The sequence below is a fragment of the Candoia aspera genome, chromosome 2 (assembly GCF_035149785.1).
Source record: "Candoia aspera isolate rCanAsp1 chromosome 2, rCanAsp1.hap2, whole genome shotgun sequence".
Classification (NCBI taxonomy): Eukaryota; Metazoa; Chordata; class Lepidosauria; order Squamata; family Boidae; genus Candoia; species Candoia aspera.
In genome coordinates, this window is record NC_086154.1 from 7100125 (window position 1) to 7115352 (window position 15228).

General features: G+C 50.2%; 1 protein-coding gene across 1 annotated transcript in view; it reads left to right on the forward strand.

Annotated features, from left to right (window-relative positions):
• LOC134489779 (vomeronasal type-2 receptor 26-like) overlaps positions 1 to 15228 on the forward strand; it is a 32583-nt gene that overhangs the window by 14809 nt on the left and 2546 nt on the right. The window lies entirely within an intron of this gene.

The following is a 15228-nucleotide window of genomic DNA, read 5'->3' on the forward strand; positions in this document are numbered from 1 at the left end:
GCGGATGGGACCGACGTGCAGGGGATGAAGTGGGCCTGCTTTGAGAAGTAATCCTTCACCACCCAAATGGCCGTTTTCTTCTGGCTGGGTGGGAGGTCCACTATAAAATCCATAGAGATTTCCTCCCAGGGGCGGGAGGGTTCTGCCACCCGTTGTAATAGCCCCGCGGGTTTGCCTGGTGCCCGTTTGGCCCTAGCGCACGTTGGGCAGGACGCTACATATGCTTTTACGTCTCGCCTGAGCGCGGGCCACCAGAATTGACGCCGTGTTAGGTGTAGGGTCTTGAGGAACCCAAAGTGTCCCGCTTGTTTGGCGTCGTGTGACCTATGCAAGATCGCTTGGCGTTGCGAGTCCGGGACATAGATTCTGCCTTCCCCCCATGCCAGGTCCTGTGCCATCGTTACCTTGTCGGGGTTTGCCAGGAACCAGGGGTCGGTTTTGAGGGCGGCGGCGAGGTCCATGCGCATTCCCCCTGGTAGTTGCGGTTGGCTTCGTCTGGTCACAGGTTGTCCCGCCGTCGGCTGCGCCGTAGAGTCGAGCTGCCTCCGAGCGCCGCTTCGGGTGGTCACGGCCATCCCCAGTTGCGAGGTGGATAGGACCGTCCCAATGGTGTCTGGGGCAGGCTCTTCGTCTTGGGGCAGTCGGGAGAGGGCGTCGGCCAGGAAGTTCTTTTTTCCCGGCATGAACTTCAGCTGGAAATTAAAGCGGCTGAAGAATTGGGCCCATCGGACCTGTTTTGGGCTAAGGCATCTGGGCGTTCGTAGGGCCTCGAGGTTCCGGTGGTCGGTCCAGACCTCGAATGGTTGGGTGGCTCCCTCGAGTAGGTGTCGCCATGTTTCTAGCGCCGATTTTACCACGAAGGCTTCTTTCTCCCAGACATGCCATCGCCTTTCTGTCTCGGAGAACTTCCTTGACAGGTAGGCGCATGGTTTCAGGAGTCCCGTGGGGTCCTTTTGGAGTAGGATGGCCCCCAGGGAGAAGTCTGAGGCATCGGCTTGGACCACGAACGGCCGTTCTGGGTCCGGGTGCGCGAGGATTGGCTCCGTGGTGAACAGCGCTTTCAGCTTGTTGAATGCGGTCTGGCACGCGGGAGTCCAATTCAACACTGTGCCCGGGTTCTTGGCGCGTCGGGTGTCCCCCACCCCTTTGGTTTTGAGGAGGTCCGTTAGGGGGAGGGCTATCTCTGCGAACCCCCGGGCGAATGACCTGTAAAAATTCGCGAAGCCAAGGAAGCTCTGGAGTTGGCGTCTGTTGCGGGGGCGCTCCCAGTTTAGCACCGCCTCGACTTTTGCGGGGTCCATTTCTATGCCGTCCCCAGAGATTCGGTACCCCAGGTAGTCTAGGCGCGCTTTGTGAAACTCGCACTTTGTAGGCTTGGCATAGAGCTGCGCCCTTCTGAGCTTGTCGAGGACTTGCCTGACTAGGTTCACATGTTCCTCGTGCGTTTTTGTGTAAATAAGGACGTCGTCGATGTAGACCAGGACCCCTTTGAACAGATGTTCATGCAGTACCTCATTGATGAGCTGCATGAACACCCCAGGGGCCCCCGCGAGTCCGAAGGGCAGCACTTTGTACTGGAAGGCGCCTAGGGGGCAGTTGAACGCAGTCTTCCATTCGTCCCCCTCCCTGATTCGGATGCGATAGTACGCCTCGCGAAGGTCCAATTTGGAAAAGACTTTGCCCGTGGACAGGTGGGCGAGCATGTCCTTCACCAGGGGTAAGGGGTATTTGTTGGAGAGGGAAGCCGCGTTTAGGCCCCGGTAGTCGGTGCAGAGCCGTAGGGTGCCGTCTTTCTTCTCCCGGAATAAGACGGGGGCTCCGACCGGTGAGCATGCTGGCTCTATGAATCCCCTGTCTAGGTTTTTATCGATGAACTCCCGGAGGGTTGCCATCTCCTTCGGAGTCATCGAGTAGATCTTTGGTCTAGGTAAGGGGACGTCGGGCAGCAGGTCGATCCGGCAATCCGTCTTGCGGTGGGGGGGTAGTTGGTCAGCTTCCGCCTCTCCGAAGACCTCGGAGAAGTCGGCGTATTGTTCCGGTAGGTCTGCTATGGTAGCGGCGTTGTCCTGTGTAGTCGCCTCCGCTCGTCCTACAGTGGGGTTGGTTCTGCCCGCTGGAACTGGTGCCCGATACTCGCCATCGCCGAATGTGAAGGTGCGGGTTGATGCGCGGGTTGTTTGCCGCGAGCCATGGCATCCCCAGGACTGCAATGGGCCGTCCGATGTGAGTGACGACGAACGATGTGCGTTCGGTGTGAGTGCCCATTTGCAGGGTGACCGGCTCGGTTTGCAGCGTGGCTGGTTTCCCTCCCGCTGTAGAGCCGTCCAGCTGGTGGAATGCCAACGGCTTGGGGAGGGGGAAGCAGCGGAGGTCGAGTTTGGCGACTAGGTCGGGGTGGATGAGGTTTTTTGAGCACCCCGAGTCCACTAGTGCCGCGGCCGTGGTGGCTCCGTTGCCAGCAGAGAGTTTGATTGCCGCCATTATTACGGGGCTTTTGTCATTCCGTCGAGGTGGTCCACGCTGCTGTCCCACCGCCTGCCTCGCAACGCGTTTCAGGGCAGGCGGGGAGCTTTTCCCGCTGGCTGGTCGGGGTCTACGTTATCCTCTTCCCCCCAGTAGGCGTCCCAGCCTTCCTCTGGTGTTGCTGTGGCCATGGTCATTCGGCGGTGAGGGGGCAGCCCCAGGTTGGGTGGTTTGGGGCTAATTTTCGGGGTGGGTTTAGGCGCACTGGTCGGCGGTCGGTTGGCGAAGCAATCCACCATCTTGTGCCCTAGTTTGCCACACTTCCCGCAGGGCTCCCGATTGAATTTCTTTTTTGGGTATATGGGGCCGGCCATCCCCACATGTGGTGCGGGTACCTTTTTGCAGGCATAGTTTGTGTCTTCCGTGGTTGTCATGAGGAAGGTGCGGTGCGCGTGTTCGGCTTTCCCCGCGAGGTGGATCCACCCGTGTAGCGTTTCTGGGTCGTCGCGGTAGAGGGCCCATTGGAGAACGTCGCGATTGAGCCCCCTTTTGAACATTTCCAGCAGGGTGGTCTTGGACCAGTCGCTGACCTTCCCCTGGCCCGTGGGGGTTCGGTGCTTCGCTCGGGGTGTGGGCCTGTGTGGGGACGTCGTTGGGTGGCGCGGGGGGCATAAGCGACTGGAGCATGGTCCGGAGTTCCGTCAGTTGGGCCCGCATGGCCGCGAGTTCAGCTCGTGCCTCCTCGTCCACGGTCCGCGCCGCCGCTGGGGCCGGTTCCATCAGTGTGTCGGGGGGGGGGTTGCCGGCGGGGTTCATCCTCCCTCTGCCGTTGGTCCGCTTCCTCCGCCGTCTGCTGGGTGTCTCCATCGTCCTCCTCCGTGCTGACCGCCGTTGGGCTGTCGCTCCACGCCCGTTGCTGGGGTGCGATGTGGGGCGCGGGGTCCTCCGCTGGTTTCGGAAGGTATGTTGCTCCCTCCCGCGGTCGGGTTGCCTCCGTCGCCATCTCCCCTTGGGGTTGGAGCTGCGGCTCGGGTCGGGTGGGGTGGGCGTCCATGGCTCCGGGAGTCCGCGGTGCCTCTGGCCTCGGTCGGTCCTCCTCTGTTTCTTGCCGTGCGGCTCGCCCTCCTTGCCCGCGTCGCTCTGGCTTCATCTTGCTGGTCTTCTCGCCGTCTATTCCTCCCGCGGCTCGTTGTCGTCCGGTGGGGCTCGGCGAGGCTGAGCTTATGACTCTCAGCTTTATGTCATGCGCTGCCTACCTCTGAATAATGCTCAGACACTGGTTCGGTGGATCAGGCTCTGGTTTATTCACAGCACAGGTACAGCGTCGGGAAAAAAGCTGAGAGTGACAGGAGCGCGCCAGTGCGGGGTTTAAATACCCCGCGCCGGTCAGCGCCCCCTCACTCGCGGTCACGTCACCCCCCTTTGTCCAATACGTTGCCCTGCCGGTGGGTGAGGGGTTGCGAGGCCCCGCTGGCGTTCCGGGATCGCCCATCATCGGGTTTTCTATTCATCCGGTGATTGCTGTCAGCTGGGCGATCTCCGTTGTATTAGCGCTGATGGCTTGGGTGTGCTCCGTGATCCGTTTAGCTATTGTTTATTGGCCGTTAGTCGTTGTGAGTTGATGGCTACTTATCTTGAGCCCCTTCTCCTGTTTCCTTGCTATTGTCATGTGTGCCATTGCGCTGATGACTTCAGCTCAACGGCACTCATGACAGATAATCCTGTTGATCTTCAATTTCTAATAATATCTTGTAAATTACACTTGATTCACCTTTTATAACTATATTTTCTTTCTATCTTCTCTCTCCAAAATCAGCTTCTCAAATCTTGTGTAACCTCTACATTCTTTATTTTCATTTATCCACTTATTAATCCATTTCTCTAATTGTATACAATTAAGCCAAGATATCTTTCTTCCCATTAGTACCTCTATTATTCGATCTATACTATTCATTTCTTTCACCCAATCCTCTATTCAAAATATTTTCTTCTTCCTTAATACCTTTTCCAATTTCTTCTTTAAATTTATGGGGAATTTTTCCATCATCACCACTGGGGTCAATGGAGAAACGACTGGCATTATTTTTTCTTGAAATTTTGTCCAAATCCTTAAAATAGTTTTTAAAAGGGAATTCTCAACCCTTTCCAAACTTTTCTTAGTTGGTTTATTAAAAAATACATTTTCCGATTTCCATTCCACTTCCTGCTCTACCCTCTCCAACCAGTTCAACTCCCCTTGTCCAACCATACCATCAATAATATATCTTCTTTGATTAGCCATATAATATAATATTAAATTCGGGAGCCCCAATGGAAGGTACATGGCGATTATCAAATAGAGGATTGGTATAGAGAAGTGTGGGATATTGCAATCAATGACAAGTTAACGTGCAATATTAAAGTTAGAAGGGGGTTGCGGAACCGAAATGATTTTGCAGAGATATGGAACATACTTTATTTGTAGAATCTGTCTTATTAAAAGGGAAAGGATGTGCACCTTCAGAAGAACTATTACATTTTTGGAAAGTGGAATGATTAAGCAAAATATTGGTCCTGGAGGTGGGCTGCACGTTTAAGGTTTTATTTATAATTATAATTATTAAATTTATATGTAAAAGTAATAGAATATTTTTTTATAAAATAATAATAAAAATACCACCTCCATCGTTGTTCCCAGAACAACCCTGAAGACAGGGTTAGATTAGGCTGACTGATTAAACTGACTCAGAGTGAGCCACTGGTCTGACCTCCCCAAGGGAGCTGCCAGGGCTGAGGGGGGCTCTTAATCCTTGGTCTCCCCAGTCCATTAACCCCAGTCCATTACACAACCTTGGTGAAGGTTGAAGGTTGAAAAGGAACCTGCTAGCACATTCAGCAGTTGGATTTCTTCTATTAAGGGTAGATTTGAATTGTTTCTTTATGAACTCCATACAATGTGTTTTTTCTACCTGTATGGGGTGTCTGTCTGAATATGTGTTCCTGCTTAAAATTTATCAGCTGGGATAGATTCAATTGCCATGATCATTCAATTCCCCCTTCCTCTTCAGCTCTCAGCAGTTGAAGCTTATTTTGCATGTTAAGCGACTTGCATCTTTTTCTAAAAGGATAGTTTCATTCTGAGAAAGGATAGTTTCATTCCTATCACACCTTCTTCTGCAGTGGAGGTGAAGAATAGATTTAAGGGACTGGATTTAGTAGATAGGGTCCCAGAAGAACTATGGACAGAAGTTCGCCACATTCTTCAGGAGGCGGCAACAAAATACATCCCAAAGAAAGAGAAAACCAAGGAGGCAAAATGGCTGTCTGCTGAGACACTAGAAGTAGCCCAAGAAAGAAGGAAAGAAGGAAAGCAAAAGGCAACAGGGATGGGGGTTGATATGCCCAATTAAATGCAAAATTCCAGACGTTAGCCAGAAGAGATAAGGAATTATTTTTAGACAAGCAATGCTCAGAAGTGGAAGATTGATATTCTAGAGCTGATGGACTTGACCTTGGGGGAGCTGGGAATGGTGATGACTGACAGGAAGCTCTGGCTTGGGCTGGTCCCTGAAGTCACAAAGAGTCAGAAGCGTCTGAATGAATAAACGAAAAGGAAGAATGGAACTCATGTGTAAGGCTGTAATAACATGTAAGATTAGAGACAGAAGATTTAATATTAAAGGCATGGCCAAGAATTTGAGATCCCTAAAATTGCAATTCCTATGTCTGCAGCAAAGGTGTGCATAGCAAATACCTTAAACCTTAAGCCAAAAGATTTCCCATTATTGATCGCCCAGGGTCAGCATCTTAAAAGAAAATCCACTCACCATTAAAAAAAGAAAAAGTATGTTCCTTTTTTTCCCCTCAACAAATCAAATCTTCAAACAGTTCAAACAAACAATTTGGGCTGACTCAGAGTGAGCCATCGGGCTGACCTGTCTAGGTAGCTTCCACGGCTGATTTGGACTCTTAGTCCTTGGTCTCCCCAGTCCATTAACCATTATCCAATCTTGGTGAAGGTTGAAAAGGAACCTGTTAGCACCTTCAGCAGTTGGATTTCTTCTATTGAGGCTTGATTTGAATCATTTATGAACACCTTACCATGTTTTTTCTTCCTGTATGGGGTGTGTGCCTCAATCTGTATTCCTGCTTGAAAGTTAATCAGCTGGGATAGGTTCTGCAAATGCCATGATCATTCCTTTCCCCCTTTCCCCACTATCTTCAACTCTCAGCAGTTGAAACTGATTTTGCACATTAAGTGACTTGCATCTTTTTCTGAGAAGACACTTCCATTCTGAGAGAAGATATAGCTTACCACACCTTCTTCTAGCTACAGAAAAGGCAAGAAAAGCTGAGGGTTAGAAATTTTTGCACTCCCTCCCAAGTGAAAGAGGAGATTTCTCTTCAAAGGAGAGGCAGATCCTCAGGATCAAACAGGCGCTGCACAGGTTCAACAAGGGAAACTGTGGGGACTGCGGACAGACCCCCCCATAAGAAAGCCAGAGGGGCCACTCTGCCACATCCATCTCCATGTGTGTGTGCAAATGTGCACTTCCTGACAGAAGTATATAGAGGAACATCATCATGGTCATGTAGAAAAAAAAAATAGATGCAACATTTCTACAAGAGCTTCTTGCCTTGTTCAACAATGGAGCTCACTTGAAAAGTTTTTGAGAAGTGTTTTCATGAGGTTTCTTAAGAACTGGAGCCTCCAAGAACAAGATTCTATTTGGAAATTTATTCTCTACGTTATTCCATGTTCTTGTGCTTTGAAGAGGACCAGACCAAAATAATAAACAACCAATCACTACTATTTATTCATTCATATTTGCAGGTAGTGATATAGAAGGCAATCAGAGAATAACACAACTGGAAGTTTTGGGAAGTTTATCACAAAGAATATTTCAGACACACCAGTCTCCATGCAGTCAGGTAGAGATCAGTTAATCCTTGACGAGAACTTACCCTCTGATTCATTTCATGGAGTGAAAGGCAAGGAATTCAGAGGACATGGGGGAGTTTTCAAGACTGATCGTTTGACAGCCTGTTGGAGAAGGCAGAAAGAGGAAAATAGGGACTCTTGGCACAAGACAGCCCACCAGAGTTTTGGAGGCTTCCTGTCCATGTAATAAAGACCATAAATCTACAAGATGTAGCATTCACGCTGCTCTTTCCCTGGGTCTCCTCAGTGTGTCTCTTAAGTTTCTCAAACCTCAGTTCTGAGACAGCTGAGGACTCACACCAGTTGAGAGGGCGGATCTTCATACCCTGGTCCTTTGTTTGACTGACCAAAGAATTGCCCCAGGAAGAGTCCGTGGCTTGGAGAACAGCCTTGATGCAGATATCCTTTGCCATTAGTTTACTGGTTTACCAAATGTAGCAAATAGATAAATGGGAAGAGGTGAAGGAGATAGCCGCACTATTTTTGTTCGGATAGGTCATCCTTGGTGTAATGATTGCCCTAGCCCCAAATACTCAGACTCACAAGAGGCTGCTAAATGAAATCTGATTTATTAGAGTACTAAAGACAAATACAGAGAAAGCTGAGAATGAGCAAAAGCGCGCCAAATACAAACTTAAACCCTTGGTGCAAACGTATCCCGCCTCCCTCGTAACAGCCCCGCCCGGCACAGGTGCTAGCAAACGTCAGAGTTGCTAGCCTGGGAAAGTAACCTTGAGCGCAGTAGATAATACAAATACATTCCAAAGCAAAGCCAAAAGATAACCGTTCCCATCCTCCCCAGAAAGATGAAACACGCATCCAATTAATGACATGCGAAACGTTACGATGCATCAAAGACATTGAAACGGCGAACATGACATACCGCCTCCCTAGAAATACACTTAGGGACCCGGTTTTGTGGGATAAGCAGAGTGGAAGCGGGCCACCAAAACAGGGGAAGCTACATCTGGTGCAGCGACCCACTCTGGATGAGGGAAATGTTTCCAACGAACTAAATATTGCAAAGTATTGCGAAGGCGTCTAGAGTCCAGAATTTCTTTAACTTCGAAGTGTTGCTGACCATCAATCATGATGGGGGTGGGAGGTGGAGGTTGACGATGCCAGCGGTCAGAAGGAATAGTCAGTTTGAGTAAGCTGCAATGAAAAACAGGGTGTAAGCGTTTAAGGTTATGAGGCAAGTCAAGTTTAAAAGTCACAGGGTTAATCTGAGCGATAATCGGGAAAGGACCCACAAACTTAGGCGCAAGTTTCTTAGAAGGTTGTGATGACTTGATAAACTTGGTAGAAAGGTACACCGAGTCCCCAACTTGGAATGCAGGTTGGGGGGCCCGCTTCCGATCAGCATACAATTTATAATCCGCTTGAGCATCAGCCAATGCCTTTTGAATCATTGGCCAGGAGTCAGCCAGTTGTGTTGTCCAATCATCTGGAGTGACTGCAGCTGTTGGAGGTTGCGGTAGATCAGAGATAGGTACAAAGTCTTTACCCTGAGCTACCCGAAATGGGGTTTGGCCAGTGCTTTGATGCATTGCATTGTTGTAAGCCACTTCAGCAAACGGTAGGAGGTCTACCCAATTGTCCTGCTGATAATTCACAAAAGCTCGAAGGTACTGCTCTAAGGTAGAGTTAACCGCCTCAGTGGCCCCGTCCGTCTGAGGATGCCAAGCCGTGGACAGGGCTTGCTTCGTGCCTAACAGCTTGAGAAACGCCCGCCAAAATTGCGAGGTAAATTGTGTACCTCTGTCCGAAATCAAGCGGGAGGGACATCCGTGTAACCTGTACACGTGTACAAGGAATAGGCGAGCCAATTGACGTGCCGACGGAATGGACACGCAAGGGATGAAGTGAGCCTGTTTGGAGAAATAGTCTTTGACCACCCAAATGACCGTTTTGCGTTGGCTGGGCGGTAGCTCGACAATAAAGTCCATGGAGATTTCCTCCCAAGGGGAAGAAGGGGCTGCCACTGGTTGCAGCAGTCCTTGGGGCTTGCCCGCCTTGCGCTTGGACATTGCACAAACAGTGCAGGAGGCAATGTAGTCTTTAACATCTTTACGTAATGTGGGCCACCAGAATTGCCTCCGAACGAGGTGCAAGGTTTTTACAAACCCGAAATGACCTGCGAGTTTGTCATCGTGTGAACGTAGTAACACATCTTTTCTGAGGCTTTCAGGAACGTAGAGGCGGTCGGATTTCCAAGCGAAGCCTCTGTTAAAAGTAACATTGTCTTTATTCGCAAGCAACCAAGTATCCGTTTTTAGTTCTTTGAGAAACTTTTGTTGCAACTGGGAGGGAATTGACAAAGCACTTGGCTGAACAGCGCTTGTGGTGGGCGGCTGCTGCGCGCGCGTTTGGCTTCGCGTCACAGCCTGCATGCCCAATTGGGGCGCCGTCCATAGGGTGCTTACCACATCTGGCGCTGCCCCAGAGTCCTGAGGTTGCCTCGACAAGGCATCAGCCAAGAAATTCTTTTTCCCTGGAATAAATTTGAACTGAAAATTGAATCGATTGAAAAATTGAGCCCAACGAACCTGTTTGGGGCTCAGTTTTCAAGGGGTACTAAGAGCTTCCAAGTTTTTATGGTCAGTCCATACTTCAAAGGGATGATTTGCCCCTTCCAACAGATGCCGCCAAGCTTCCAATGCAGCTTTTACGGCAAATGCCTCCTTCTCCCAAACATGCCAACGCCTCTCAGTCTCGGAAAATTTGCGGGATAAGTAGGCACAGGGCTTGAGGCATCCTGCCTCGTCCTTTTGCATCAACAATGCCCCAATAGAATAATCGGAGGCATCTGCCTGTACAACAAATGGCTTTGAGGGATCAGGATGCTGTAAAATGGGCTCCTTGACGAAAGCTGCTTTCAGCTGCTCAAACGCCGTCTGACACGCAGGCGTCCACCTCAACAGCGCTCCAGGATTCTTGACTCTCCTAGTATCTCCCACCCCTTTGGTTCGCAGCAGCTCAGTTAGGGGCAAGGCAATCTCAGCGAACCCCCTTATGAACAATCTGTAGTAGTTGCTGAACCCCAGGAAACTTTGAAGTTGCCTGCGGGTGCGGGGACTCTCCCAGTCCATGATAGCCTGCACCTTGGCAGGGTCCATTTCTATGCCTTTAGCTGAAATCCTATACCCCAAGTAGTCAATTTGGGTTTGATGAAAGGCACATTTCGACAGCTTGGCATACAATTCAGCAGATCTGAGTTTACACAATACTTGCTTTACCAGAGCTACATGCTCTTTCATGGTTTCAGTATAAATCAACACATCATCCAAATACACTAGTACACCTTTGAACAGATGTTCATGCAAAACTTCATTGATTAATTGCATAAATACCCCAGGGGCCCCAGCCAACCCAAACGGCAACACCTTATACTGGAAAGCGCCCAACGGGCAATTGAATGCAGTTTTCCACTCATCCCCCTCCTTGATTCGTACATGATAGTAGGCTTCTCTTAAATCAAGCTTAGAGAAGATCTTTCCCTTGGCCAGATGTGACAACATGTCCTTTATCAATGGCAAGGGATATTTGTTGGAAATTGAGACGGCATTTAATCCGCGGAAATCCGTACAAAGTCTCAATGTCCCGTCCTTTTTTGGGCGAAAAAGAACCGGCGCCCCCACGGGTGAATTCGCCGGCTCAATAAATCCGCGCGCCAGATTTTTGTCCACAAATTCCCTCAACAGAGTCAGTTCCTTCTGCGTCATGGAATAAATTTTTGGTTTAGGCAATTGGGTGTTGGGCAACAGTTCTATGGCACAGTCCGTCTTTCGATGGGGGGGCAACTGATCAGCTTCCTTTTCACCGAATACATCAGCAAACATCCAGTATTCGGCCGGCAAGCCTTCCAGAGGAGAGGCCGGGTAAGGCGGAGTCGCAGCTGCCGCAACCCCCACCATCTCCTCTGGGGCACCCTTCCCCTCTGCCGCTTGATAAAACCCATCCCTAAACGTGATAGTTCGGTAGACCCAGTTTATTTGGGGGTTTTGCTGCACCAACCAGGGTACCCCCAACACCACCAATGGTCCCCCAACAGGAGCCACGACAAAAGACAACCCTTCCTGGTGACTGCCCAGTTGCAAGGCTACACGCCCTGTAAAATGGGTGACCGGTTTGCCCCCTGCCACGGACCCATCCAATTGAGTAAAAGCGATGGGTCGCTGTAAAGGGAACGTGGGGAGCTCCAAAGCCGCCACCACGTCGGGGTGCATAAGACACCGGGAACACCCCGAATCAATCATGGCCCATACTTCCACAGTCTTTGATTGGGAGCCCAATTTCAATTTCACCATGAGTATGCGGTAAGTGCCACTCACCGATGGAGGCTCGCGCCCGTCCTCTACCACCTGCCCAGCGGCGCCCTTTAGAGCAGGTGGCTGGCGTTTCCCGCCGGCTGCGGGATTTCGGTCTCCCCCTCAATTTCGTAGAACATCACATCGTCTCCCTCGGTTTCAGCCACCGCAGCTTTCTGTTTCCTCGGCAATGCAGGGGACTTTGCTGGCGGTTTTCCGGGCCGTTCCTCTACCTTCGCCTTCGGGCATGCTGCCACTCGATGCCCCTCCTTACCACATCTCAGACACAAGCCTTTTGCGTACCGCTTCTCCCGCTCCTCGTCCCAGGGTCGTTGTCCCGGTTTCCCCCCGGTGGTCGATGGGCGGCTGGGCTTCACCTCCCGCCCCGACTTGGCGGTCTTCCGCTGGGCAAAGATCTCCTGGGCATGTTCAGCCCTCCCCGCCAGCAGGATCCACTCATACAGCGTGTATGGGTCGTCCCTCCCCAGGGACCAGCGTAGCACTTCTGTATTCAAGCCATCCTTGAAGAGCTCGATAATAGTTGCTTGGGACCAGTCATCCACCTTCCCAGCTAGCGCTTTAAACTCCAGAGCATAATCGGCCACTGATCTGAACCCCTGCTTGAGTTCCTTCAGGGCTCGCTTTGCTCTCTCCTTTGCTAAGGGGTCCTCGAAGTGTTGCTTCAACGCCCCGAGGAACTCCTCGAGACTTTCCAGTTCAGGCGCCTCCGACTGGCACATCTGGACATACCAGTCTGCCGCCCTCCCCTTCAGTTTGGTGGCAATGGTGATGATCCTTGCCTTTTCCGATTGGAAAAACGCCCCCCATTCTTCCATATAGGCTTTCGCGTTCGTCAGGAAGAACGAGAGTTTGGTTGGGTCCCCATCAAACTTGACAGGGAAGTCTCGCATGCCGCCTCCCGCCGCGCTGCGCCCCACCACCGGTGCTGCCGCGGCTTGTGTTTCCCTGGCTCGGGGCGGCACGGGGCCCCGGGGCGATCGCCCTGGCGATGCTGCGATTTCCATCTGGACCGACTGGTCCCCTTCGCGCCTCCGCACCACCCGTCGCCGTTCCGGGGACAGCCCCTGGGAAGAGGGGGTTGAATGCCTCTGGCTTGATTCTTCCCGGACCTCTCGCAGCGAGGTCACATCCAAGCTCAGCTGTTTCAATATAGCCTCCAACGAATCCATTTTGGACTCCAACACTCGGATCTGATCCGGAGTGGGTGAGCCCTCCGTTGGCTGCACCTGCACCACGTTGGGGGATAATGGGTATCTCTGCCTCCAGGAGGGACCCCCCGCTGCCGTGGCATCTCCTTGGGTCTCATCCCAGGTGAGCAGCTCGCCCGGAGAATTTACGGTGGTCTCTGGGGCCGTTTTCAGCCCCCCGGCTTCACTCTCCGACTCGGAGCTCGCCTCCTCTCGGATGGCTGACAGCTCCCCACCTTGGGACGGTCGGCCGGACTGCCTCACGGTCGAGTCCGGTTCCCCTTCCTCCATCATCATGATGTCGGGTTCAGTCATCGCGGGCTCTCTCCCTCACAGGGTTAGACGCTTGTCTTTCCTGGACAGGGGCCAGCGGAGTTAGGAACTTAGATTCTCAGCTTTATGTAATGATTGCCCTAGCCCCAAATACTCAGACTCACAAGAGGCTGCTAAATGAAATCTGATTTATTAGAGTACTAAAGACAAATACAGAGAAAGCTGAGAATGAGCAAAAGCGCGCCAAATACAAACTTAAACCCTTGGTGCAAACGTATCCCGCCTCCCTCGTAACAGCCCCGCCCGGCACAGGTGCTAGCAAACGTCAGAGTTGCTAGCCTGGGAAAGTAACCTTGAGCGCAGTAGATAATACAAATACATTCCAAAGCAAAGCCAAAAGATAACCGTTCCCATCCTCCCCAGAAAGATGAAACACGCATCCAATTAATGACATGCGAAACGTTACGATGCATCAAAGACATTGAAACGGCGAACATGACACTTGGGCCTTTGAACCTGATTTTTACTTCTTGTTGCCACTTGATTAGGTACATTGTAAAGGAATTGAGAGCTGCTAAGGGATGAAGGTAAGGAATGATCCATTAAGGAGGAACTGGAAAGGTGATTAAATTAGTCCAGAAACAGAAGGAGATTTAGGAAAGAATCTCAAAATAATCCTTGCCAGATTTTGTTTGATGTAAATTGGGAGAGAGAAAAACTTGGACAGGCTTTCAAGATTGATGACAGCCCTTCCAGGTTGGACAGGTCAAGAAACAGACACTGCAGGGATTCCAGGAATATTACTTTATTGTTATTGTGTATAATAACAGAATCTTGAAATCCTGTCCAAGTTTCTCTCTTTCCTATCTTGGTGTTTGTCCAGTTCATATATAATTAAAGTGTAAGGTTTTACAGTTCAATCATTTATAGATTGTCTCTGAAGAACTTGGAAAATGGATCTGATACCTTCATTTGGTATATAGAGAAATCTTCAGTTCAACCTCAGCAGAAGCAAAGGGGCCTTATCATTGGATACCCTGTCTAAAAATACGCATTTTCTCTCCCATTTCAGCTTCATCCCTTCCTTCAAAATTCTCAGTTTTACAATAATTCCATAGAAGGGGTGTATTTGGATGAGAAGGGAGACCTGGCATCAGACCTGGACCTTGTGAACTGGGTGATTTTAACCAATCTGTCTGTTAGAAAAGTGAAGTTTGGGAGTCTAGAAGGACAAGGATCCCAGCATTTCACGTTGATGATCAGCCCAAATGGGACTGCAGAGATGGAAGGGCTGAACACGGTGGGAAAAGTTTATTTCACTCTCACTGAAGCTTTTACTAAGAGGGTTGCATTCTCTGGGCAGGAAGAGGTTTTGAATGTCATCAAAGTTCTTCAAGAGAATCTCCGGTTTAGATGTTGAGGTTTCTATGAGAAATATACCCCTAAGTATTTAAGTAAACTATTTATTAATCCTGTGCAAATGTAGGTAGATTTGATCCAAGGGGCTGTTGGAGGTTTTGGCAAATCCTGAATGCCTCATGTAAATTAAGGTGTCCCACAAGGCAATTCTGAGGAAGATGTTTGTTTGCCACTCCCACTTCCTCCCTCTCTCTCTTCCTCTTGTCCAGCCAGGGGGAGGCAGCGAGGATGCTGGTCTCTTCATCAGGGCCATCCTTGAGGAAGGATTCTGCCCCTTTCTCTCACACACCTCTCGGCAGCTGCAGGGCTGAGAGTTTAGGGCAAAGTATGTAATTAGAAAGAAAAGAAGAACAAAGGAACTTCATCTTTTCCACCAAGATGGATGTAGCAGAACCAACGAAGAATAAAGTCAGTAAGCTTCTTTTTACTTCTTAACCTAATGTGTCTAAGTGTGTGATTCTTTATCCTTGGGAGGGCTGAGTGTGTGAGAGCAATAACCTGTGTTTCTCTGGCATGCTCATTGAAGCTATCTAAGATAATTCCTTTTTCTGTGCCAGCTTCTAAGCTGTGTTAAGCTCTGCTCCATTTCAGTGGTTCTAGCAGGCCACTGAATTGGCTTCATTGGCAACAGGAT